At 45.0% G+C, this 24,904-nt stretch overlaps 1 protein-coding gene across 4 annotated transcripts in view; it reads right to left on the minus strand.

The window, feature by feature from the left end:
* The window catches only part of LOC135389787 (paired box protein Pax-5-like), a 54,026-nt gene extending 32,447 nt beyond the window's left edge, over positions 1 to 21,579 (minus strand). The window contains exons 1-3 of one of the 4 annotated variants that reach the window (XM_064619819.1): positions 21,433 to 21,579; positions 19,817 to 19,893; positions 19,693 to 19,733 (exon numbers count right to left, since the gene is read on the minus strand). The gene's annotated coding sequence lies outside the window, so the exon portion shown is untranslated. Of the gene's footprint in view, positions 1 to 19,692; positions 19,734 to 19,816; positions 19,991 to 21,144; positions 21,173 to 21,432 lie in introns of those variants that run through there. The other 3 variants (XM_064619821.1, XM_064619820.1, XM_064619822.1) reach the window with 3 other exon arrangements.
* Positions 21,580 to 24,904: the final 3,325 nt, after the last annotated feature.

The following is a 24,904-nucleotide window of genomic DNA, read 5'->3' on the forward strand; positions in this document are numbered from 1 at the left end:
CAGAAGTCGACCTGTTAGGAGGGGGGGGTGGGGGGAGCTTCAATGAGGGTGAGATATATGTGTATATGTGTACGGGTACATGTTTTTGGGCACAGGGCTATATCCAAAATTTCGGTGGGGGGAGGGGGGTGCAAAAAGTCGGATAGGTTATAGGGAAATCTCTGTCCGAAACAGGCATTTCGAATTCGGCAAACACAGAATGCAGTAGATGTGACATAGCTCGACGTTTCGGGCCTTCGAAACTCACGATCACGATCATCTGATAAGGCGTGAGTTCGTGCCTTGTTACGAACTCACGTGAACGGCATGGCGTATCGGTGAGCTCCACCATGCCGCATACTAGCGCACTCACCAGATGACATCACATTTGTGTGATATTATCCGACAAGTCCACTAATATGCGACATGATCGAGCTCACCTATACGCCATATGGATCTTCACGACAGTTCGTAACAAGGCCCGAACTCACGCCTTATCAGATGATTGCGATCGAGAGTTTCGAAGGCCCGAAACGCCGAGCGTGGACGTGTCTGACAAGAGGCATCGAAGGACAGGATGCATGTTACCATTGATTTCGAAAACGTACGGTGGCAGGGGTACATATTTGTACATCATTGTGGACTCTTCCTTCCTCAAGCATGTGCAAAACGCCCATGTGATTCTCAGTGACAAGGATTTCCGAAGATACGTGTAGACATGGAGTCAATGATCACATAGTATACGTCGTCAATGAGCACCACGTGTTAGTCATGCCATCCTCCTTATATAGTAGGGCACGTCAATTCAGTGAAGATAACTTGGACCTGGCGTACAATATATCACAAGTAATAATACGTATATAAAGAAATATACGTAATACTTGCATTCTGGTCACACTTGTGCCCTACATGGGCGACATATTCCACATGTGTTCTGTGCTGTGTTTTGGTATTAGTGTAGGGAATTGGAATTATTAGTATGTGCCCAATATGCAGAACACTGCATGATATTTGCCATTTCGTGCACTGCCGATTTCGGTAGCCCAGGAAGCAGCGGTGGTCAAAATTGTCCGCAGTTCTATACCTGGCTGAACGTGCAGCATGTAGCTAGCCATACTGTAAACTTCCGCTTGCGCATAAATTTCCCAATTACTATTTAGTGTGTTAACACATGCAAGCCAAATAAATTCAGCATAGAAGATTTCAGCCCCCATACCTAAGCGCAAACACAACACACCTGTCCCGTCGCTCTACAGCATGAGTATGCGCGCGCTTTCCGCAAGGGGCGCTGTAGCACAATAGCTAGTGGCGCCTCTAGCGAAGCGCAGGTCGCCTATACTTTTATTTGTCGCTTCGCACGTATAATGGTGTTCAACTTAACCATGAGACTTAACTCAGCTTAACTTAACTTAAGAAGAAAAAGAAATCTAGTTCGTTGGCTCTCCTCCTCCTCCTCCTTTTTGGGTGTAATTGGACGATACCCTAACTGACTCCCTTTTCGGTGTATATATACACCTTCTGGCAAAAGTACACCACTCAGAAAGGGTGTTCTCTGAACACCTCTTTTGGTGTAATCTAGCGGTACCCTATATAACTGACTCCCTTTTTGGTGTATTTCTACACCCCCAGGCAAAACAACACCCTTAAGTAAGGGTGTTATGCCGAGGGCAACACAAACACAACGGGTAAAATAACAGGCATATTCTTTATTTGGATTACCAATAATACACCGCATGCACTGCAATAAGAATTACATAGTCACCGCACAATAAAAAACATAAAAGTGTCCACCAACACGTTTACCAAGATGAAGGTATCACGGTGAGGCCAAAAGAAGTCATGCCTCTGTAGTGAAAGAAAAAATGAACTGTGAAATGCCTTAATAAAATACCCTTACCTCTCTGATTTCTGGTCAAGTGTATCACCAATTACACCCCTCTGACATCGCCAACACATAAACTTGCCAGGGCCTTGTTCAGAAGACTCGCACAGACATTGACTCAGAACATCTGACCGGAAATCAAAGGGTTGTGGCCTTGTGGTTTCATTACCCGCTACCTCTTGAGCTGTTGACTCTTCCCAGCTGCTTCACTTGCTACCACAAATTGCACCAACTTCGTTTGTTACGTATACCCCTTGACTTTGCCTAACGGCCACATGTGACCGTTACAACGCGACGCGCACTGTTTTCTGATCTAATTCGTGCATTCCACTTAAGGTTCAAACATAATCTCAAAATACCCGCTTCAAAGGCACCTCAATCAGCCAGACAAGCAGAAAAGACAAAATACATCGACAACACTTACCAAACAGCACGCTGCAGCGAGACGCTCGGACAAGCTACTCGATCCGATGGGCACGACGCATCTGGTGCTTGCATCCGTTCGAGACCCGGAACCATAATCCTTGCAGTGCATACTAAACTCAGATGGTCAAAGGACCTGTAGTTCACCAAACGACCTCCCCAAAGAACACAAAAACTACCACAACTAACTCCAACCGCCATAGCTGGAGAACACAGAGTAAACAACACACTGTTGCCAGACCTGTCGTAGCGAAGCATTAGAAATTTGATGGTCATACACCTTTTTCACACCAGTTCTCGAAATTACACCCTGCAGAGCGGGACATACACATATTACACCCATTTCAGACCAAAAACAGGGCGTATTCTTTTTCTTGAGGGTGTAATAAGGGAGTAAAGCAGTTGATACACCCAAACTACACCCCAATTACACCTAAAAAGGAGTTTTATTTTTTAGAGTGTACCCGTTATCATATGGACAGTTGCTTATGGACTTGTTCGAACAATGCTTCTACCATCCACACCATTTGAAAGAGGTTGGATGACCGGCAAAGTAAGGAAAATTATTGACATCTTGTAATCCGCCCTCTTGCTGAGTGAGTTTCAGGAAACATTACAACTTGTTGCCACCTTATGACAAATTCAAGCATGGCTACGTGCAGCTTCCTCAGTCCCACAGTTCCGAAGCTTTTCACAACTTCTCACAAGTGCGCAAACGCAGTAAAAAATGCAGCATGGTGCTGTCATATCAAAACAACATGGTGTAAATTGCCCATACTGTCATTTTGCCTGGCGTCTGCTTTACTTACAGAACACATTGACAAGTATAGCGGACTCGAGGCGTCTAAAATCGTTGCATTGATACGGAAAAATTTGGGATACGGGGGTTGATGCAGCAACGATTCCATAATCACCGTTTTCTGCTCCAGTCACAGCTTGAGATGCGACACAAAGAAATCACTTTTCAGGCTTGAGAGGTCATTGAAAATGAATAGGGACACATTTCGTGTATTTTTAGCATTCTGTATAGGGCAGTAGCTTTTTTTAAAAAGTGTGATACTTTTTTTACTTCCGTGCTAGCGCGTACTATGGCTATGAGCGGCGTACACATATGGACAGATGGATAGAGGACAGCAGGAAGGAGCGGGGGACAAGGGGGGGGGGCGTTAGTATGCGTCCTGGGTCGACTTCAGGGGGAACTGTGCCGTCATTCGTCTGGAAATTCTGCCGAGAAAAAAAAAACAGGGAAAACCCCAGATAGCACAGCCGGTGCGGGGTTCGAACCCGAGTCAACTCCCACTCTCGGCGTGGAAGGAGGTCATCCTAACAACTAAAAGTGTGATACAATCTTACATATTGTGAGGGAAGAAAAAAACAGCACCGAACAAATGAAACAATTTCATCAGTTGGTGCTATTTTTTCCTTCCTGCATTATGATTCCCGGCTTTTGGAATATATTCGCATAGGGGCCCAGTCATGTACTTTTAGATGCAATTGAAATGTATCAACCTTGCTTGAACCATGCAAGGATGCAAGGAACCAGCTGAACAAGGTTTACTGGAAAGAAAAAAACTACAATGAACGAGGCTCCAAGGCGAGGTCAGGCGAGGTGTTTTCCGTATGAGACTGAAATGTCACAATGATTTCTCCTTCCGAAATGCTAACTTGGTTCAGGGACCTATTTATATCAGGGACCTATTTATATACCTACGCTCGTCGTCAGTGTCCTTTTCAAGCCTTCTGATAGGGCTGCAGTCTTTCAGGAAGACGTCTAGAAAAATCAAGGAGAAACTTGTCGATGTAGTCGCATCGCAATGCTGTATATTACTGTTTCTCTGGACGTCATCCTGATGAGGTGATGCAATTGGTCTGTCCTAAAAACCAAGTGTGCGAATAATACATCCCTGAGCTCGTCGCAGCTTTATTGTGCTCGTCTTTGACGGGTTTCCTTGAGCTGTCTGGCTTCGCGTCCTCCACTCTCTGTTTCTCGCCATTTTAATTTCCTCTGTTTTTCAGACAAAGGGGAGCCTGGTTCACTCCCTGGACTCTCGGGAAAGTTCATCTGGGCACTTGTATAGAACTTCTCCAACCGATGGAGAGATCTTCGGACAGAGAGAACATCGCTGAACGATCATGTCTTGTCGAATGCGATGTAAAACACTCGTTCGAGCGGTTCACCGTGATGAACCGATCACTTTCGTTCATGGACTGATTTCCGGCGAGTTTAATGTACGCGTCCTTCACCTTTTCTCCACTTTCTCCAACGACATCAGTCCCGTCGAGGTTGAAGTCCTCCTGAACTTTTCGGAACTGAACCTTGAACTGAAAGTTTCGACGGCACACCTTCATTTTTCGGTGAATGTGAAGCCTTGTACTCACTATAGTTATAAAACTATTGTTAGTTATACTTGCGACTATTGTCATATAACTGTATATGTAATGGTGGCCGATTCTAAATCATTTTTACCCATCGCAGTATATAAGCTATCTGCTATATATATAAGCTTTTAAGTTACAGTGTTTCAGGGAGACGATTATCCGAATGTAAAATGATTTGATTTGCCGACACAAGTTTAAATCTAAACTTGATTTGGATTGGATTTACGGTCTTTGCTAAAATGGGGATTTGAACGAAGAAAGATGAAAGGCTTTGTACGTGTGTGTCCTTTCTATGTTGTTCCAGCCTCAGAACATCAGTTCTCTCTTGGGGATTTGAATCCATTTTGCATCATCAAAAATTCACAAGATTAGTGTAGAATATATAGTGTAGTGGGGATCCTCCGAATGGAACAGGTGGCGTTCGTCTCTCTATATGGGGACATGGTGGCTACTTAAAACATGAATATTTTTGTATTAGTCTTTGCTCTTCAAAGTCTCTATAAAAATTTGAGGTATGTGAACTCTTGAAGTATGCTGCTAAGATAATAATAATAATTCCTGGCTTTACGTCGCGACAGTGGCGTAGCCAGTGGGGGGTGGGGGGTTTCCACCCCCGAAGTTGCGCTTCCGGTCAAGAGATCCAACGAGTCAGGAGATACAACCGGTCACGTGACAGGCGAGTCAAAAGATCCAAAGCGTCAAGAGTTCCAACCCGGTCAAGAGATCCAACCGGTCACGTGACAGGAGAGTGAAGAGATCCAACCAGTCAAAGCGTCACACCCCAAGCAGCACAATGTACTGAAAGTCGAGTTCAATAGGGGTGGCCGGGTAGGTTGTACCCGAAGTTGTACCTTGGTAGTGCATTTGGGAGAGGGAAACGAGGGTGAAATCCTCCTTCCCCCATGTAGAGACCCCACAGAACCCCCTCCCGAAATACTTTTCTGGCTACGCCGCTGCGTATAGCGAGAGAACTATATAAGCGACGCGGAGACGATATTTTTTAAGCATTACATTTTCCACCCCTGTAGAATTCGTACGATCTTGCTCACTCCGACTAAGACATTTTAAATCATCAGAAACATCAAATAACATCATTGTGGAAGGGGTTTCTGCAAATTGTAAAACATTCAGCGCACTCCCCGATTCGCATTAAAACGAAACAAAGGCATTCGTGTAAATTAAAACTCAATCAAGGTGCATTTTGTCGGGATTTCTTCGAGTGTCCATAAAAATCCTCGCAGAACAATGACGGGAAAGTATTTGTTGACGTCTACCCTACGTCGTCTTTTACTTTCTCAGGCAGAAATAAAAAGTACAAATAATTATCGCTGTTCGCTAATACCGTAGTCATTTTTAGACTCTTGGAGTACTGATGTCGCGGATTACTCCTAATGAACCTTGATTGAGTTCATCAAAATAGGAGGAGCCGCGCAAATGATAAATAAAATAAAAAGTGTTCTTCTAGGAAACCGCCCATTAATTTTGTTTCTCTTTCACTTTGCGTGATAAAAAGGTTCGATGGACTGCACTTGTGTAGTGAGAGCAGGTGCGCCCTTAAGATGGACGTTGGTATTCAAATGTGTTTTTCTGCAAAAGACTGTTTCTGGGAAGGACCTTGCCATCAAATTGATTCTAACCGCAAAAGTTTCAACGCTTATGTTTCCAAAGGCTCACCTGCAAATTTTCTTCTCCGCACTCAGTTGCAGTAGACAAAAGCACGAAGAACGAAGCTGGATTCTTAGTAACGCGTCCGATGTAACACGAAACGGAAGAGCTTTCCTTCAGACACGTTTTAACACCGGTGTACTCACACGTTTTGCTTGGCTACGCTTGGCTACACATGGCTGAATGGTCAACACCGGTTTGACCCTCGGGTCGCTGAGCTGTGACCTGCCGTCCACGTGGAGTCAACACGCAAGAGGCGCACCTGTTTCTTTTTGTGAAAGACCGGTTGTTAGATGTCGTTCTATCACTTCATTCATGTAACTGTAATTCTAACATGAAAACATTGATGGTTTATCAGTCGTTGGTGATAGGACGCACAAGATGAGTTAAACCAAATAATGTGAGTCACAACAGAATAACCAAATTGAGACCTCCGCAATATGTTCATCTCGTAACCTGCCAAATTAAAAAACTGACTGAAAAAAAAGAAGAAAAAAATCCAAGGCACGTTATCCTCACCGCTCTTTTATCGATGCTCTTTCTTGTCAGGGAAGACAAATTTTCTGTACGTAATTCCCTCTTTACAGTAGATAATGTTCCAGATGGCTGGCAATTACACGAACGGACACACGTTAAGCCGCTCCAGGTGCGCAACGTTGACCTCCAGCTGGGAGGTTTTACCTGGCACTGTTGTTCATATCAGGTGCTCTTTGTTCTCAATTGTAGCACGTGCGATAGTGGTAACACGCAGCAAATGCACTTACCATTGTGATCAACTGGAAACACCTACTGGGTAGAGACTTGTGCGGTGATTCAAACAAGGAAGGAACCCTTCATACCCAGGGAACGCCGATGGAATGGTTTGTTGTATGACACTAGGAGTGTGGTGTCCATTTGGTACATGAATTCTTTCAACCTCGTTGAAATGCCAAGTGTTGATGCTGTTTTTTGCATATATTTTACAGATATGAACAAATAACCAATTGCCTCCCAGCTTTGTTTCTTTTACTATACGCTTTCTAATTTCTCGGCTCCGTTCCATTGGTTCTTGATCTCGCGGTACCATGTGAACGGCCCATGGTCAGTGTGTTAGTACTAGACCATGGTCAGTATTGGTATTCGATCAAAAAGACCTGGTTGTCGCCACGAGTGCGCCGGCTGGGATCAGCTCAAGCGTGTGTTATTGAACAAAGGTTTGATGTTGACGTGCGGTACACAAGGGCAATGAAGCCCACGAAAAATATTCGTTCATAACACAGGACAGTTTTTTCGTGTGATGGTGCGTCAGATGCGCCCGCATTGGAAGACAACGAAAAAGCGGACCAGTTTTCGCAAGATTTGGATTATCCCACCAAAGGTATATTTCCCACATGCAACCATCTTGCAACCAGGGCGGAACGGTCAATATATTTTATGAAAATTGTTAAATGAGCTCACTCTTCATCGGCCATATTACTGGGGAACATTTCCGTCGTATCGTACAATTAATACGGTTTTACATAGCTCACTCAGCTCGCGTTGCGCAATCCACATGCAACACGCTCTGATGGTATACGTGCAAATGTGCTCAGTGATGTGCGATAAAAATAAAACTGTCTGCGAGATGTGCGAAGGCTACATGCATCGTGCGCACTGTGAGGAAGTAAATAAAGAGTTGGCATTTTGGCGAGAGAAAGTGGTTATCCAATAACAGGTGCTGACTCTGCTTACTTTCTCTTTCACTCTGGCCTCAGACTCATTACTGCTGAATTCCGGAATTTTCTTCGTCAACGGCAATGCATTTATGCGTTCGATGATATCGGCCTTTCAGTGTATTGTTGCAAAACACACATTCCAGTTCGAGGCATATGAACGTTGCCCAGGCAAAAATTTTACCAATAGAAGAAATGTTCTGGGAAGTTCCCCTGAGTGGAGCCACTGGAAATCCTGAATCGTTCCTGACATGCAAGGCAGGGCGTGAAGTAAAAAAAAACGAACGCAAACATAACTCTGCCACCCAAATTTAGTTAGATTCAATGAGTAATCTCAGCGAAAAAAAGTTTTGCACAGACTAACGAATGTTTTTCTTGTTACGTATGCCGAGCACCCTCTGGGGCGCGGTTTCATAGCAGGGCTCGCAATCGATTGTTTGGGTTGGCTTTCTGGATCACGCTGGATATTTCAGACGTGACTGGCCTCGGAACAGCCGAGAGGCAAAATTGCTACAGTAACAACATGAACGAAACAGCAGTGTATCATGAAGCGTGACGACATGGTTCCGATACAAGCAGAACCAGCAATTCCGAATTTGTCTGTACTCCTTGTCTATGGTTTATTTCGCAGTTCCGAAGGGATAGGAAAGAAAGTGCTTCAGCGAATGAAGACAGGAATTTCTGCGTTAAATTGTTGTCTCAGTGGGTAAGAAAAAAAGTCGTGAATCCCTAGATTGCTTGCGCCAGAAATTTTTCGTTCAATTAGAAATCAAAGAACTTTTCATTCCAAATCGCTAACTTTATACGCCGATTTTTCGATGTTGATACTTCATTATAGCATATTTATTTTAGACTACAATACACGAGCAGTGCAAGAGAGACACAAGGAATTTAGATGTAAACAACGGCTTGTTGAGGAAGTTGACGCCCGTTAGTAACAAACATTTTCTAACAAAGTTGTGTCAGATGGCCAGTTAACTGAGTGTAATGGAGAAAGCACCTGCTTCCGTAGTTCCTCGCGTGAGTGAACCGTTGTGATGAAGGATAAAACACCAGGTGATGCGACGTGATGTCGCTCGCGTGCCGTTTCCCCAAAGCCTCCCATCTCGCTGAAAATCCGCCATGCAACTCCGTCTGCAACATGAATAACCGACTCGTAAAAGTCGCTGAGTGATTGGACATGTTTACATTCATGACCCCAACCGAACGTAAAAGGCTCGTAAAATGTGGTACGTCGAGGGATACACGCTTCAATTGGCGCATTTCGATGATTGCATTGGTGCCTTCCCTTGTGGTCTAGGACTTTAATTAATTATACTCCGAGAAAACTGCCTTTCTTTCCCGTGTCACTTGAAATAATGGGCATTGACGGTGAGCGATCACTTCTTTCGTCTTCTTTTTTTTTTTTTTTTTTTTGCTGACGTCTTGTCTACGAACAGGGATGCATGCCAAACGCGAGATGGGTTATTTAAAGTTGGAGTATTGTAACTCCATTAACACCATTATTCAAGTTGAGACGAATGACATGCACAGGGCACAAACGAAATGATAATCATGCGTACAATGCAAATACATGGTCGGCGGGAATCTCGATTGCCGGTCGAGTGCGCTAACCACTACAGTACGCTGGCATTCCGTCGACTTACCTACTTTCCATCACGTTGCTTGTGGCACTTCAAGTCAGGTGATAAACAAGGTGTTCACAGGTTTTAATTCTATCTATCAACACAACGAGGTTTTCAAATAGTATAACAGTGTGACGAAGAATTTGGTGACTTGACCCATCATGACAATCTTCTAGTTGGTCTAGGTTTAATGGTTTGCGAAAGACTCCATTAAACGTACCGTCCGCACAAAAATCAATTACTTCGGTCGACACCTTCAAGTGAGATGAAAGCTATCGCGCAAGGAGCAGACGCTTTCAATTTTGGACAGTACAAAAGATGGACTCCCTCGGGAATGGGGTGCGAGGACAAAAACGAAATACTTTTCAATTTCCTCAAAGGTGGCAGCGACGATAACATTTATTGTACAGGCAATGTGATAAAACGGAAACCTACTTCAAGTGCGCTAGCAAGCATCCCGCATTAACATGGTATTTCGCGACAGGCACTCGTTTTGTACGGAATAATTATTATTGTTGATTTGATTTCATCTTTAAATGTGGTGACAGGAAAAAACACGGGGCACGCGAGTGTGACTATCACTGGGAGCCACACAGCCATGAGAGCCGTCATTGAATATAAGGCCCTTAATCCGTTTCCCTGGAGGCCCCCCGTCGAGCCACACGATAAGACCGTCTTGCCTCGGCACTTGAAGCATGCACGACTGGCATGCTGCTGATAACGACGACGAGGGATTCTCTTCGCTTCGACGATTGAATTAAGGTGGAAGACATTATTCGGGTCGTTCCGTTCAATGAGAGTAGCTGGGATGCTCAAAGTACCGCTTCGATCGATTGCTGTTGAAAGGCGTTTTTCTCTTCCTATATCATCCAATTTGGACACATACTTTTTCGTCAGTTCCCAAGTGTATTTCCCTCACATGTCCACAAATGCTGTCTTATACAACACATTCAGGGCGTTATTTATTGATACTGTGACAGCATTGCCGGGGAACTCACCAAGCGACGGAAAACAACCGACATTATATACGGCGAGCCGAACCTATGTGAATGAAGGTGAACAATATTTTTCCCCCAGAAAACTTGGTTTTCCATAATCATAAGAAAGAGGGACCACCGTAAAAATTGCCATTAAAGTTTCCTATATATTGATCAAGTGTGTCGCTCAGTGGCTTTCAATTAGTGGCAAGATCAGATCAAGATTCTCAGTGGCAAGATCATTGCCTTATTGGCACAAAAGACATTCATGTGTTGGTTCATATAAAAACGAGACTGTACACCAGAACGTCGTTACATCTACAGTGTACTTCTATTTGTAGGCAGTCCAACGAGCCATTACGTCCACCCTGCGGTCACATAAAGTTCCTGGACCTTCAGCGATCGAATGCATATGCAAGCAACATCTTGTGTCAAGGAGCATCGTAAATATACGAGTATAACTCAGACACAATGAAAGCATTTCACGCTATTGTTGCGTTTAGCCTTAAAGCAGCACCGCTGGCGCATCTTTTTCTCCTGACACACAGGAAGAGAGCACATGGCCTTAAACACGGCCCGTATTTTTTTCGGGCCATACTCATGGCTCACAAGAGTTATTTTCAAAAATTAAACGTAACATGAAAACATCATGAAGTTCTAAAGAGCATCCGAAGTGCCATTCTCAGGTTGAACACTGCTACGGAAGTTTCGCGTCGTGGAAATATGAAGATGCATGTAGTTTTGCGCATATCTCTACCTCCGAAGCACAGTATATACTATAGTCTAGCTCTTGTTCCCTTTTTATAGAGGTTTCTTCTGAGGTTGAAACGCACGGACGTTCTTTTGCGTAACGCCACTCTCTCTATATATGTACGACACCAATAGATATTAAGTTGTCGTTGCGCACATTCAATGGCTTGTGAAAGTCGGCTTTACCATGCGTATAATGCTTGATTGCGTCATCAGTATTGGGCTTCATGACAGTTTCATTAATTTTTCTATTTAACAGACACTGCAGGCTCTTGATGAGCCCAAGCAGGAGTGAACATAGGAACAAAAAGAGGAAAAAGAAGTACAGATACACAAAATTTTCGGGTCACTAATAACGCTGTGCACACTTTTGCCACACAATAGAAACAAACAAACAAACAAACAAACAAACAAACAAACAAACAAACAAACAAACAAACAAACAAGTAGGATTGTGACTGATATGCAACGCTCTCGTGACTATATGTAAAGTGTCATTTACTAGTTTCTTTAATGGCTTTTTTCCCTTCATTATATATATACATATATATATATATATATATAGATATACTCATGGAACGATGCGACAGCACCAGAGGACACGTGTTTCGCCGTGTTTGCGGCTCGTCAGCTCTAGGTAGCTGCGCATCGTTCCGAATTGGCAAACCAGGGGTCGCTCGGCGAGCGATACACACCTGGGAGGGTGACTGAGCACTCCTCAATGCCACAGTGCAAGCCAGTGAATTATAATGCAGGAAAAAAAGCCATTAAAGAAACGAGTAAATGACACTCGACGTATTTGAAATTCAAAATTACATATTAAGATGGCTTCTATGGCTGCACGCAGAGAAACAGATACTCATGGAACGATGCGACAGCACCAGAGGACACGTGTTTCGCCGTGTTTGCGGCTCGTCAGCTCTGGGTAGCTGCGCATCGTTCCGAATTGGCAAACCAGGGGTCGCTCGGCGAGCGATATACACCTGGGAGGGTGACTGAGCACTCCAGGAGCGTAAGATGTTAAGATCTGTAAGATGTTTTGTCTGTTCAAAGGTTCACAACGTATGTGACATTGTAAAACGTGAAGACTCGTTTCCGTCGTCTGCAATTCCAAAGCTAGAATCACGTTCTTTCACATATTTGTTGCCGAACTTAATCACACCTGCTGTGTGCCAAATGACATGTGAAACGTCTTGTCTGAGTCCTAGATAAAGGTAGCTGGAGTCATTCCATTGAGAATCTTGTAAACATTGATATCACATGGCGAACAGCACTAATCCAACAGTGGCTGCGACACCTTTCGCATGGTTTGTTTGCAAGGCTGTATAGAGACATGTTTATCTTCTGAATTTCTGTAGCTGTGGCTACAACCTAACAAGAATAACAACTAAATTTTAATATTGCGATGTTTTCGCTCTCGTGCGCTTCTTCCCATTCGCAGGAAAATTACGCAAAAATGTACAGGGGGGAGGCCGCTGAACTACGGACTAGTCTGCATGTCTGTCGCTAGCTGGCTCTGCGAAAGCCTCCAGCGTAACAGGCCTATACGGTCCAAATCCGATACTCTTTAACCTTGTAATGGCGCTCCTGGAGTACTGCATACCCGCAATATCTGAATGGCGATGTCATATGCATCTGGGCTGTTGGGAAAGTGAGACGGGCAATGCAGCACCGACCTTCAGCATTCACTGGAGTAGAATATGACGGTATCTAACTGCGGCAGGCATGGGCGTATCAACCGAGAGAGAGGGACAAAAGACAGTAGCGTTCGTCGTTCAGGAAGCATATGCACATGTATCAGCTTTTCCTTGGCAATACGCCTTTCAGTTGAACATTTTTGTATTTGCAAGGTAATCGTTTTAGCATTACCCGAAAATTCTATCAGCAGGCAGGTGTTAACTTGAGTCTATTGAACATCAGTTCGAAACCTACTCATAAACGTACTTGCCACACAAGTCACCGAAATACCTCCGTCCAAACGCTCCCTCGATGTTACACGCGTACATCACGTTGTGACACTTAAAATGGGGACTGTTATGAACAGCTCAAGAAAGAAGACCACTTGAGAAGCATTCAAACCGCCGTGAATTTATGTTTGGAGCGTCAAACGACCGTGAATAAAGTAAATAGCGAGAGAACAGAACAAAAACTGTCGCCATTTCAACGCCATCATAGTTTGTAACCAAAGAGTCAAAGCCTTTTGAATAGCGCCAGTGGTGTCATCTGACACAAAATGGCGTCCAAATTTAACGGCGCGAGTCGGGGTGGCCCCTGCGGTGAGCCACAATGGAGGACAAAACGACCCCTCCGGCTGAGAGCACAATGTAACCATTAGAAGGCAGACAAATAAAAAAATATAAAAAGCCTTTGAAAGGTTCCCCGAGGGGGAGCTTGGGGTGCACGTCGATAGGTGACAATTTATAGTGGGGATCAGTCGTTTTGTTTTGTTTCGTCTTTTCCAGCCGTCATGTCAGAGCAAACGCTTTGCAAAAAGAATATGCTGTTGCTTTAGGAAATATTGGAATGACATAAATTTACAAGATAATTTTTTAGCAAGATGACAGAGCCTTAAAGGGGATGCCGCTATTACAACCAGTGCACACAAACAGAAACGGTATGTATTACCGAAATTGGAACTGGCTAAAATCTGGACTAACATTCTCCTATAAACCCCTAACAAACCAAACCTCCATTACCGGAAACAACAACGAAAACGAAAAGGATCGGCTGGTACTGAATTCCTGTGGTAGTTTGTTTGTTTGTAAGGAAAAAATTATTGTAGTGGTGGTGTGCGGTGACACGAGTGGGTTTTACTTTTTTCAGATGACTGTATTCTCTGCAATACATGCCCTGAATACTACGCGAGAGCACGCGGAGATCGATATGGTATCCTGGGTATGCGTCCGTCGCTGGCTCGGCCGTCTGTTCATGACGCAAACACATGAACAGACTCCACGACATAGCACTAGGCTGCAAGCCTTGGATTTGTTTCATTTCACCGTGGCATGGCAATATGGGAGGCCAATTTTGCGCGTGCCGGAAGTGACTGGAGTGCAGCCACTTCAAAAGTGCATTGCTGTAGCGTCATGTCATAGTACGCTTCTACGACGTCTTGCGCAATATAGCCAGCCTCTACGTCCCACCCTCGTCAACGCTCACGAACGTGAGGTGAAGTATCTACCAGAAAACTTGTAATCTCCAAGAGAGAACATGGAGCGACGTGTTCGAAGAACTCGATGTGTGCTTATTGAATGATGGATCCTCCATATTTCTGCATAGGGACTTGACCACGGATGTCTTCAGGAAGGCGTCATGGTCTACGAATTGTGATGGAGAGGAAGTGATCATCTGCCGATGTTCGCGTTTTGCATGACCTGTAGGTGGCGAATCTAAACTCTAACATGGATCCAGGTTGTTGCTTGGTTTCGATTTTGAGATTTATGAACTGCAATGTTGATTCTCGATGCATTGAAGGCGGACGAGTATTAAACGCTGCTCATACAATTATGGCAGGCGTAACTGAGTTGTCCAAAGAGAAGGCATTATAGTTGTCGCGTATTATTTGTTTGCGAAGTTCCGTCGTGTTCGATCAGTCACACTTCGTGATGATAAATTTCACGTTTACCGGCTGCGAGGCCGAAATAGCAAGCAGCAAGAGTCCTGCGCTGCAGGAATGTCAAAGACACGACAGATGTGCTGCTGCTCTCTTACAGGTAAGATATTGTAAGTGTTAACGAAAGGAAAGTTAGGTAGCACAAACACAAACACGGTCTCAAACTCCGCTGAGTTTGAGACCGTGTTTGTGTTTGTCTGTTATCGTCCCTACTTATCTTCTGTCTGTTATCGTCTCGGGTTTTCATATGTGTGTTGTTATATGACAACTGGCCCTGTTCTGCCTTCGTGGTTCCGTCTCGCCCGCCCCTTACGCGGTGCCTCACCGACTTGTAAGGTGCGAGAATTTCAGTTGTATTTTGTGGAGCGCGGCAGGAAGTCGCTTCCGAATGCTACAGTCTTTTTACCGCATTGCGTCGCATCGCGCATCATATGGTATAGCATATATCTGGATATAATCACATGTACGTCTATGTATGCTTACGTCGGTTTAAGCTGTCCGATTAAACGTGTGTTTTGCAACAAACGTGTGTTGAGACCGGAATAGTAAAAAGACAGCGCCTCTCCACCGCGACTGCTCTTCGAGGATTACGCCATCATCATGGAACACGGCTCCAACGACAACGTTCTGGGTGATCCTGCAAGTGATGGAGGACAGCAAGACGCTCGCCCGAAACGCAAGGCGAGCTTGTCGTTGAAAGCTTTGGAAATGTCCGAAAGTGATAAAGAAGATTTCGTAGACAAGCTGGACAATGCATTGAGCTAAACGGAGCTCTGCTTGTTGCGTATTTCTGCAGCTACGTCTTCTGACGTCATACGACGAACTCTGGATAATCTTGGGTTCAGCTTCAACAAGTATTGTCTTGTCTCTGAAAGATATTTCACCTTTCCCGTGCGGATTCGCACGAGCATAGATTCGCGGATTAGGCGGATTTGCATAGGCGAGCCTGCAAGAACGAGATGTACAAAAGTCTATTGACGAAGCACGCGAAGGTTTAGCGGAGAAGGCAACTACTGAAGCAAGGCAACGCCTGGAGGTTCTTCTGGAAACCGTCTCGGTTCATTCTAAAGCCTCCCGACACTCTGTATCGTAAAGACAATCTATAATGTCCGTACAGTCGTCCGCAGGTGCATCAGCAGCAAGGGCAAGAGCTGATGCAGAAACTGCAAAGATCATTTCATTTCATTCATTTCATTTCATTTATTCATAACCCAAAGGCCCTAAAAGGGCATTACATGGGTGAGTAGGTGAGGCAGCAATACAACCATAATAAAACATTGGAAGAAGAATACATGTTATAACAAATACATGGTGACATAAATACGGCATAATCACGTTAGTAGTCGTGGATTAACTAACAATTCAACAATTAACAAGGATAGTCGAGAAGGTGGAAGAGCAAAACCCTGTTTCGAATGATTATGAGATGGCCTGATCTAGAGCGTCGTGGAAGCGAGTGGGTGAAACGAGGGACACTATGTCGTGTGAGAGGTTATTCCAAGCAACTGAGGTGCGCGGGAAGAATGAGCCGGTGAACCTTGATGTTTTACAGGCGAAACGTGTCACTTTGTATTGATGATCAATGCGGGAAGAAATGAAATGAGCTGGGACAATGTATGGTCGTACAGCGAGAGGAGAATGAAACATCTTGTGGAAAAGACAGAGGCTGGCTATGGCCCTTCGTCGACGAAGTGGTGGAAGGTCGAGGGATTGTTTTAGTCCAGAGATGCTAGTGCCACGGTGATAGTTATTTGTAATGAATCGTGCAGCCCTGTTTTGAATCTTCTCAATCTCATCAGATAAAAACAGGGGTTGAGGATCCCAAACGGCGGAAGCATATTCCAGCTGGGGGCGGACAAGGGTTAGATAAGAAAGGCGCTTGATGTCAACTGAAGCTAAATGGAGGTTACGTCGCAGGTACCCTAAAGTACGAGTAGCCTTGGCAGTAATGTTAGCGATATGCAGATTACACGACAGATTAGATTGTAAAGTGACGCCTAAGTATTTGTAAGATGTATTGAGGGGATAATAGCAGTGTCGAATCGGTATGTATGAGGAAATTTCGGTTTGTTCCTGCAAAATGGGACGTGACAGCATTTATCTATGTTTAGTGGCATAAGCCATTTCTTACACCACTGATGTATTATTAAAAGATCTTGTTGGAGGTTAGTGAGGTCATTAGTAGTGGTTATGCGTCTATAAACTACACAATCGTCAGCAAACAACCTTATACTTGAAGTGATGTGAGACGGGAGGTCGTTAATGTAGATCATAAAGAGTAGTGGACCAAGAACAGTGCCTTGCGGAATGCCTGACGCAACGTTGACGAATCCGGAAGTGTGGTTATTAGCTGCGACTGACTGTGAGCGCGTAGTGAGAAATTTGGAGATCCAGGATAGGAAGGACGGGTCAATGGACATGTATTGGAGTTTTAGTAGCAGCCGATTGTGAGGAACACGGTCGAAGGCGCGAGAAAAATCTAAAAAGATAGCGTCAGTCTGATAGCCTTTGTCAAGGTTATCATGTAGGTCATGTACAAACTGCGTAAGTTGTGATTCGTATGAATGACCCTTACGGAAACCATGTTGGTGCTGATAAATTATGTTTAGGCTGTCTAAGTGATTGATGATGTGAGAGTAGATTATGTGTTCTAAGATCTTGCATGGCACACTTGTAAGTGAAATAGGTCGATAGTTATCTGGGGAGCACTTATTGCCTTTCTTGTGAACGGGGATGACTTTGCCTAATCGCCAGTCTAATGGCACCTGACCTCTGCTGATGGATTGTAAAAGATGACTGATAGGTAGATTGCGGAAGTCTCTTTAGTGCCTTTCAGTAGTTTAGCACCAATACTGTCAAAGCCTGCTGAGGACGTGAGCTTTAAAGAGTCAATTATTTTGATGATACCGGGTACCGTAATGACTAAAGGTTCCATGGGAGGGTATGGAGATGGTGGAGGTAAGGGAAAGGCCAAGGAGTCTTCGATCGTGAAGACGCTGGCGAAGGTACGATTAAAAACGTTGCAACATTCAGATGGTTCAACCACCAGGCCGTTCTCGTTAGTAAGTTGGATGTCCGAACTGTAGCGCGGGTTGATTGTATTCCAAAACTTGCGGGGGTTAGTACGGAGGGTACAAAGAAGGTCAATCTGAAAGTATTTGTGCTTCGCTAACCTCAGCGATCGCTTGTACTGTGATAAGCATGAACGATATCTGCACCAGGCGCTATCAGTGCCTGAGCGCTTAGCATGTCTAAATAATCGTTTCTTCTTGTTGGACAATGATTTTAGCGTATGGGTGAACCATGGTGCAGCGGAACAAGAAGGAATAGATATCTTGGGTATATGGGCGTCGGCCAGACATGTACAAGATACTCAAAAATGTATTTAAGATAAGATAATAAATATTGACGTTAGAATGTAATTAAGATAGAGTATAAATACATGAAAATTAAAGTAATTAAGATAAAGTACAAAATACTTCAAAAAGTATTTGAAGTACAGTTAAGATACTGTTTATCATTGAACGCAAAAAGTGACTACTATATAGTCACTGGTCAATGCGGCGAGTCGCCGCTATGTGACATGAAATCTCTAAATGGAGACCTCCAAGAAGGGCCAATGTCTGGGTCAAGTCCGAGGGACTCAGGAAATTTCCACTGAACAAGCAAGATAATGGAAAGACTAGACACAGAAAGTTTGAGAGGGAGATCCAAAATACGTAATTAGAGTATTGAGTAGAAAATACCATAAAATGTATTTTAAATAGAGTACAAATACACAAAACAAAAAAGTACTGAGTAGAGTACCAAAATACCGCAAATTGTATTTAAAATACGGTATTTTGAATACAATACTCCAAATACGTACAAGTCTGGCGTCGGCAAGATTAAGTAGCATTGTTTTAAAGGTACTGTAAAGCAGCACCGATCAAATGTCATTTAGTGTGGCTATTCGATAGTACAAGCCACCATGACAAAAACGGCGCAAGTTTAATTCAATTCGACGGTGCAGTTAATTAGAAAATTGCAATTAAAGATTACGGGCAACACTGTACTAGGTATTCGAAATGATTCCGTACTCCTGCCACATACGGCGGCAACCACATTGAATGCGTATAACACTGGGCCCGACATAACAATCCACCATAAAATCCTTCCACAACGATTCACACAACGATCCACATCTGAGGATAAACGGATAAGCGAACTGAAATGAAATGCTGAGCCGTTGAAAAAAATGTGTCAGACGTTCAAGAAGCCAGACAGCGTCGGGACTTGTTTGTTCACAGAGGTTCACAGAGAGAGTTTGTTCGTTCGAAAGAGGCCGCGAACAGAAGGAGCGCGCAGGCGCAGTAGAGAAGTAGGGAGAGCCTCCATCGAACAGCGGCCTGCGCTGGGTTACTTCACAAAAAACACTGTTAACAGGGGTTTCAGAATGCATAGGTAAACATGGAAACTAATAATATGGTTACTAAAATAACGAAGTTCCGATGTAATAGTGTGTAATACCAATTTTCAGTGTTGCCCGCTGTACAGGGGTTGTTTGACACCAGGCGTCGCACCGCTCCACTACGCCGCATTTTTCATGGCAAATTAAAAATATTTATAGCGCGTTGTCGGTCGTATGGTTCCGCATATGGTATTTAGAAGCAACAAAGTCTCTAGTCACATCACCGGCATATCATGCTTGTCTACTGCTTTACAGTACCTTTAAATAGCGTCCAGTTTTCTTCGACTGAGTGTAGAGCGCTGTTGGTTATGAAAGAAGAAATAGAGTTGTTTAGCTCCTGATTGATGGCTTCGAAATTGGCTTTATCATACAAGCTTATTACCTTTCTTGCAATACGCTGGCGAGAAGCGTTTATGCGGCAGAAGAAATGCAGGACTTTGTGATCACTAAGCTCGCCCACTGTTGAGATAGATTCAATGGTGTCAGGCGCAGATGATAATACGAGGTCGAGGGTATTTGATGTAGAGGCAGTGACTCTTGTAGGAAACGTTACGACCTGGGTGAGGTTGAATTCACGACACATATCGATGAAATCTTTGTTAATTGTAGCGGAACTGGGTATAGCACCTTTATTGGACCATGTGATGCTAGGTCGATTAAAATCACCCATGAGTGTAATGCAGTGGTTAGGGAAGTGGGTTGAGATGAACGATATATCATTGCGTAGGTGAGTAACAAAATCAGACCGATCACTGGGAGACCGATAACAAATCCCAAACACAGAACTGGTGCGTACACACTGAACACTTAGCCATAGTATCTCTAAGCAGGATGTTGTGTTAATAATCGATGATGCGATACAGGTTTTGACGGCAATGAGAACCTCGCCGCCTCGCCTACCCTCTCTGTCACGGCGGAAATATTTGAATTCATTGTTGTGGGGCAATATTTCCGTGTCAGAAACGTCCGTAGTCAACCATGTTTCTGTGAGAGCGATTACGTCGGCGTCAGACGAGGCGATCAAGCTGAACAGTTCGTCCCGCTTAGGTATGACAATTCTAATGTTCGTGAATAAGACAGAGAGAGGACGTGAAGAGGAGTTTTCACTTGGCATGAGACACCTGGGATGCTATGATACCTGTTCCAGAACTTTCGAAGATACATGGTCAAAAATGTACACTTTCCCTCCAACCAACAACTTGTCAAAACGTAACTTAAAGGGGACAGCTTGAGCTTTGGCAAACGTGAGAAGATGTCTTCGAGCTGTCCGAACCGCAAAGGAATAGTCGCCGGTCACTGAGTAACTAGTGGATTTGAGCTTATGGCCGTTGCTTAACACATCTTCCTTGGTTTTGTAGGAAGCAAATTTGATAATGATAGGTCGGCACTTGTCTGGACGGTAACGCCCGACGCGATGAGCACGTTCTATGTCACGCGGGGATACAATGATGTAAAGTTTCTCTTTACAAAAGTCAAGCGCCAAAGACTCCTAATTCGCCCAAGATTCAGAGGGACTGTCGCTAAGACCGTGAAACACGAGGTTGTTTCTACGCATTCGATTTTCCAGGCCATCCATTTTGCCTTTCATTATATTTATACTAGTTTCAAGCGAACCTGTAATGGACAGATCTCTGACTTTAGTGCGAATTTCATGAAGTGATGACAGCTCGGACTCTATATGGCAGAAACCTTTATGGCTAGATCGCTGACCTTGGAGTCGGTAACATTTAGCCTTGACTTGATGTCTTTTATTTCACTGAGTAGCTCGGCCTGTCCGGCTTCGATGCGGGGCAGTATTGATAAGCTCTGTAGGATATGGGTTATTTGATCCTCGGTACGAGGGCCAGGGTTTAACTCGATGTCTCCAGAAAGCAGTAAGAGAGAACGTAATACTGTGGCGCACTCATAGCATAAACAAAGCAGCACACTGGGGTCAGGCAACACAACCAAACATAGATTGTTTGATTTTGTACAAGCATGATACGGGCGAGTACCAACCTGGATAAGGAATAGCAGCGGAAGATTAGGTGGCCGCATGCTGGCGGTGCTGCCCGACCCACTGACGACAGATTCTGTGATCGGCGTATTTGATAGAAGAGGTGGCGCTCCAGTTGCTGACGTAACAGACCACGTGAAACCTTGGAAGTGATCGGCGTCGTACACGTTGTAGGGCACGAGGCAAGAACCTGATGGTTGATGTTCATTTGTATCGGAAGAGTTCAACACGTGTAGGCCAAGCACTGGTAAAAGGGAGTTAGCAGAACTGCTATCATCAAAATCAGATCAGATCTGCTTACGGCAAAAAGGAGGCAGAAATGAAGCTTCGTAGAGCTCAAATTGAAGAGGAAGAACAAGTGGCAGCTGCTATCGCGAGGACGCGGCCATCTTCCTGAGGAGAAGAAGAAGAAAGCAGAATTGGAAGCTAGCATTCAACTACTTCAGGGAGAAATAGAAGCCAATGCAGTTGATGCGCAAGAAGGGTCCCCTGAGGCAGCTGCGGACATCAACACCAACGCTATGGACTTTGGGAAGGGTACGAAAGTTCCTACCGAAGCAGTCGAAGAGTCAAGTCGACACTCGCCGAAAACGGTTCACGGTGCTACAACGCTGGACGGCCAAGCCTCACTTCAAAGAGTACAGAGGGCCATCCAAAAAAATTTCAGATTAGGACATCTGATGAAAGTGTGTGTGTCATTATACCGAATAGCGCGAAAGGTTTCGATGTGTGCAATTTGTTTGCCAGAAAAAAACTCACATAAACATAGCTCCGCGCGTTCACCCTTAACTCGCCACTCTAGCTATAACGAGGATGAGGAGGTATAACGCCACGTCACCGATGACGGTATAAGGAGAACTCGTTCTGGTTCGCCGGTCAGTGGGGGTCAGCGCCTTGTCCCTTTGCCGCCGTAAACCTGTTTTGCCAGTTCTCCCGGATAATTGGGGATAGAAGGAGCGGCCGAAGCATTACCGAGCAAGGAGAAAGGCTTTATCAGAACTACAGTGGCTGTATCAGAACCCCGAACAGCCGAGTAGCAGACGACAGCGGAGTAGCAGACAACATTTCTCTAGGCCAATCAGCGAGCGTTCTCCTTATTAAGTCAACGCGAGGTTCCAGGCAGATCACAGGCTGGTACTGCTCTTCACCACCGTTGCGCACGGTCGCTTTTTGCGGCGTATTTTAAATTCAATTTCTGCGATAATTATGACTCTGTGGTGTAAATTACTTCGCATGGTGCATCTTACTGGCCTACTTAACAGTTTTATAGGAAGAAAACTGGGTGTTAAAAATCGCCTCTGTGCTACTTTAAAACGGAGGGTGATCAGCTCCACGAAGCCCAAGATGCCGAGCGCAAACACGCACATCGGGCTCAAGCTTACAAGGGATCAGGCCTACGGAGTTATCCAAACGCGAGTCGGTAAACGGATACTCTGCAACAGGCTCGTTACCCAAGTACGCCCGATGCTGTCACACAGTGGCTCGAAGAGGGTTCTCCTGCTCTCCTGAAATCCCCTTGCCCCTAGCTTCGCCCCCGCGGGACAACAGCTAGAACGCGATCCTCCACGTGCCAATTCACGTGCTCACTGCCAAGAACCTGAAACGGCTAGTACTTGCTACGACCCTGTTCGCTGGACGGCTGCGCTCACAGCAACCGTCGACAGAACAATGACAGAGTTGGTCAAGTTTCTCGTCCGCCGAGAACTGGTGAACAGCGGTCTCACCAGATTCGACGATTCTCCTAAGAGCTACATGTCATGGAGGCCTTCCTTCAAGAACGCCTATCACCACCACCACCACCACCACCACCACCACCACCTTCAAGAACGCTATCGACATCCTGGAAGTCGCTGCAGGCGAAGAACTTGATCTCCTGGTGAAATTGCTGGGCAATGAATCCTCGAAACACATCAAGCGACTGAGATCGGTACACGTGAACAACCCTCCTGCTGGTCTCGACATGGCATGGATTTCAAACAGTGACCATCGTAAGTTACGAGAACTTGGGGACCTACTTTTAGAACAGGAATCGGCAAAGATGGATCCTCGCTTGAAAGGACTCACTTACCTGGATACTGCTCGTGGTGTGAACCCCATCGTGGAGAAACTACCGTACGGCCTTCAAGAGAAATGTGTCACACACGGGTCAATGTACAAGGAAGAAAATAAGGTGACTTTTCCTCCATTTTCCGTCTTCTCAAAGTTAGTACGGGACGTACCAAAGGCCAAAAACAACTCAAGCTTCCTCTTTGGGCCAACTGCGCTCTCTCGTACATTCCGCTCAAGTGACGACAAACCCACGTCCAGGAACCCCGGCAACAAAATGTCAGTAACTGTCAACAAAACAGAAGTTCAGTCAACGACACCCTGACCCAACCCTGAATTCACTGCAGCTGGAGCTATGAGCCCGGCGAAGACTGCCCTCTTCATCACAAGCCACATCCACTAGATAGATGCAGAGGCTTCCGACGAAAGCTTCTGGCTGAACGAAGAGCTTTAAACAACTAGATTTGGCCGAGGCAGACCACAGTTACGGGACGACACAAACAAGTAAGCCTCATACGCCCAGAAATAAACGAATGCAGCAACTCAGGGAAAGGGGAAGAGCCTTGCTGAGAGTTTGGAATCTGCTTCAGATGTTGCTTGACATCAGATCACCTGTCCAGAGACTGCGGTGAGGTGATAAAGTCCACGGTGTGCGGTAGCAATAGACACTGTTCTACTCTTCACCCAGACTCTCTCAGACAAGACCAAGTCCTGTCTACAGGAGATACCCGGCACGGCGGGGAGGACACCACTCAGCATGAGCATCCTCAGAACGTAACGTCAAGGTGCACGAACGTGTATGGGGACAGCTCAAGGAATACATCTTATTCTAAGATATGTTTGGTCAACGTACATCCAAAGGGTCAAGCAGACCTGTCATTCAGGATATACGCTGTTCTGGATGATCAGACCAACAGGTCACTTGCAAAGCCAAGGTTGTTCGAAATGTTCGGTGTGCATGCGGACCATCGCCATACACGCTCAAGACATGCGCAGGCATAACCGAGACAACAGGGAGACGTGCGAACGGATATGTGGTTGAGTCTCTCGACGAACGCATACGTGTTCCACTCCCAACACTCATTGACTGCGCTCAGATGCTTGATGATAGGAACGAAATTTCAACACCGCAGGTGGCGCAGCACCATGCGCACTTGAGGAAGATAGCAGGCTTAATCCCGCCCTTGAGTGACAATGTCGATATACTACTTCTTCTCGGTAGAGACATCCTGCAGGTGCACACGACAACGGTGAACGGTCCCAACAACGCTCCTACGCTCAGCGACTGGATCTCGGCTGGGCGATAGTCGGTGATGTCCGCAACAGCGTTGCAGCAAGTAGCGTTCATAACTGCACTCGTACTTTAGTTTATAATGTACTGAGAGATATCATATTCACTGCATTCTACCAAAGTGAGAATGCGATAGG

The sequence above is a fragment of the Ornithodoros turicata genome, chromosome 3, assembly GCF_037126465.1.
Source record: "Ornithodoros turicata isolate Travis chromosome 3, ASM3712646v1, whole genome shotgun sequence".
NCBI lineage: Eukaryota > Metazoa > Arthropoda > Arachnida > Ixodida > Argasidae > Ornithodoros > Ornithodoros turicata.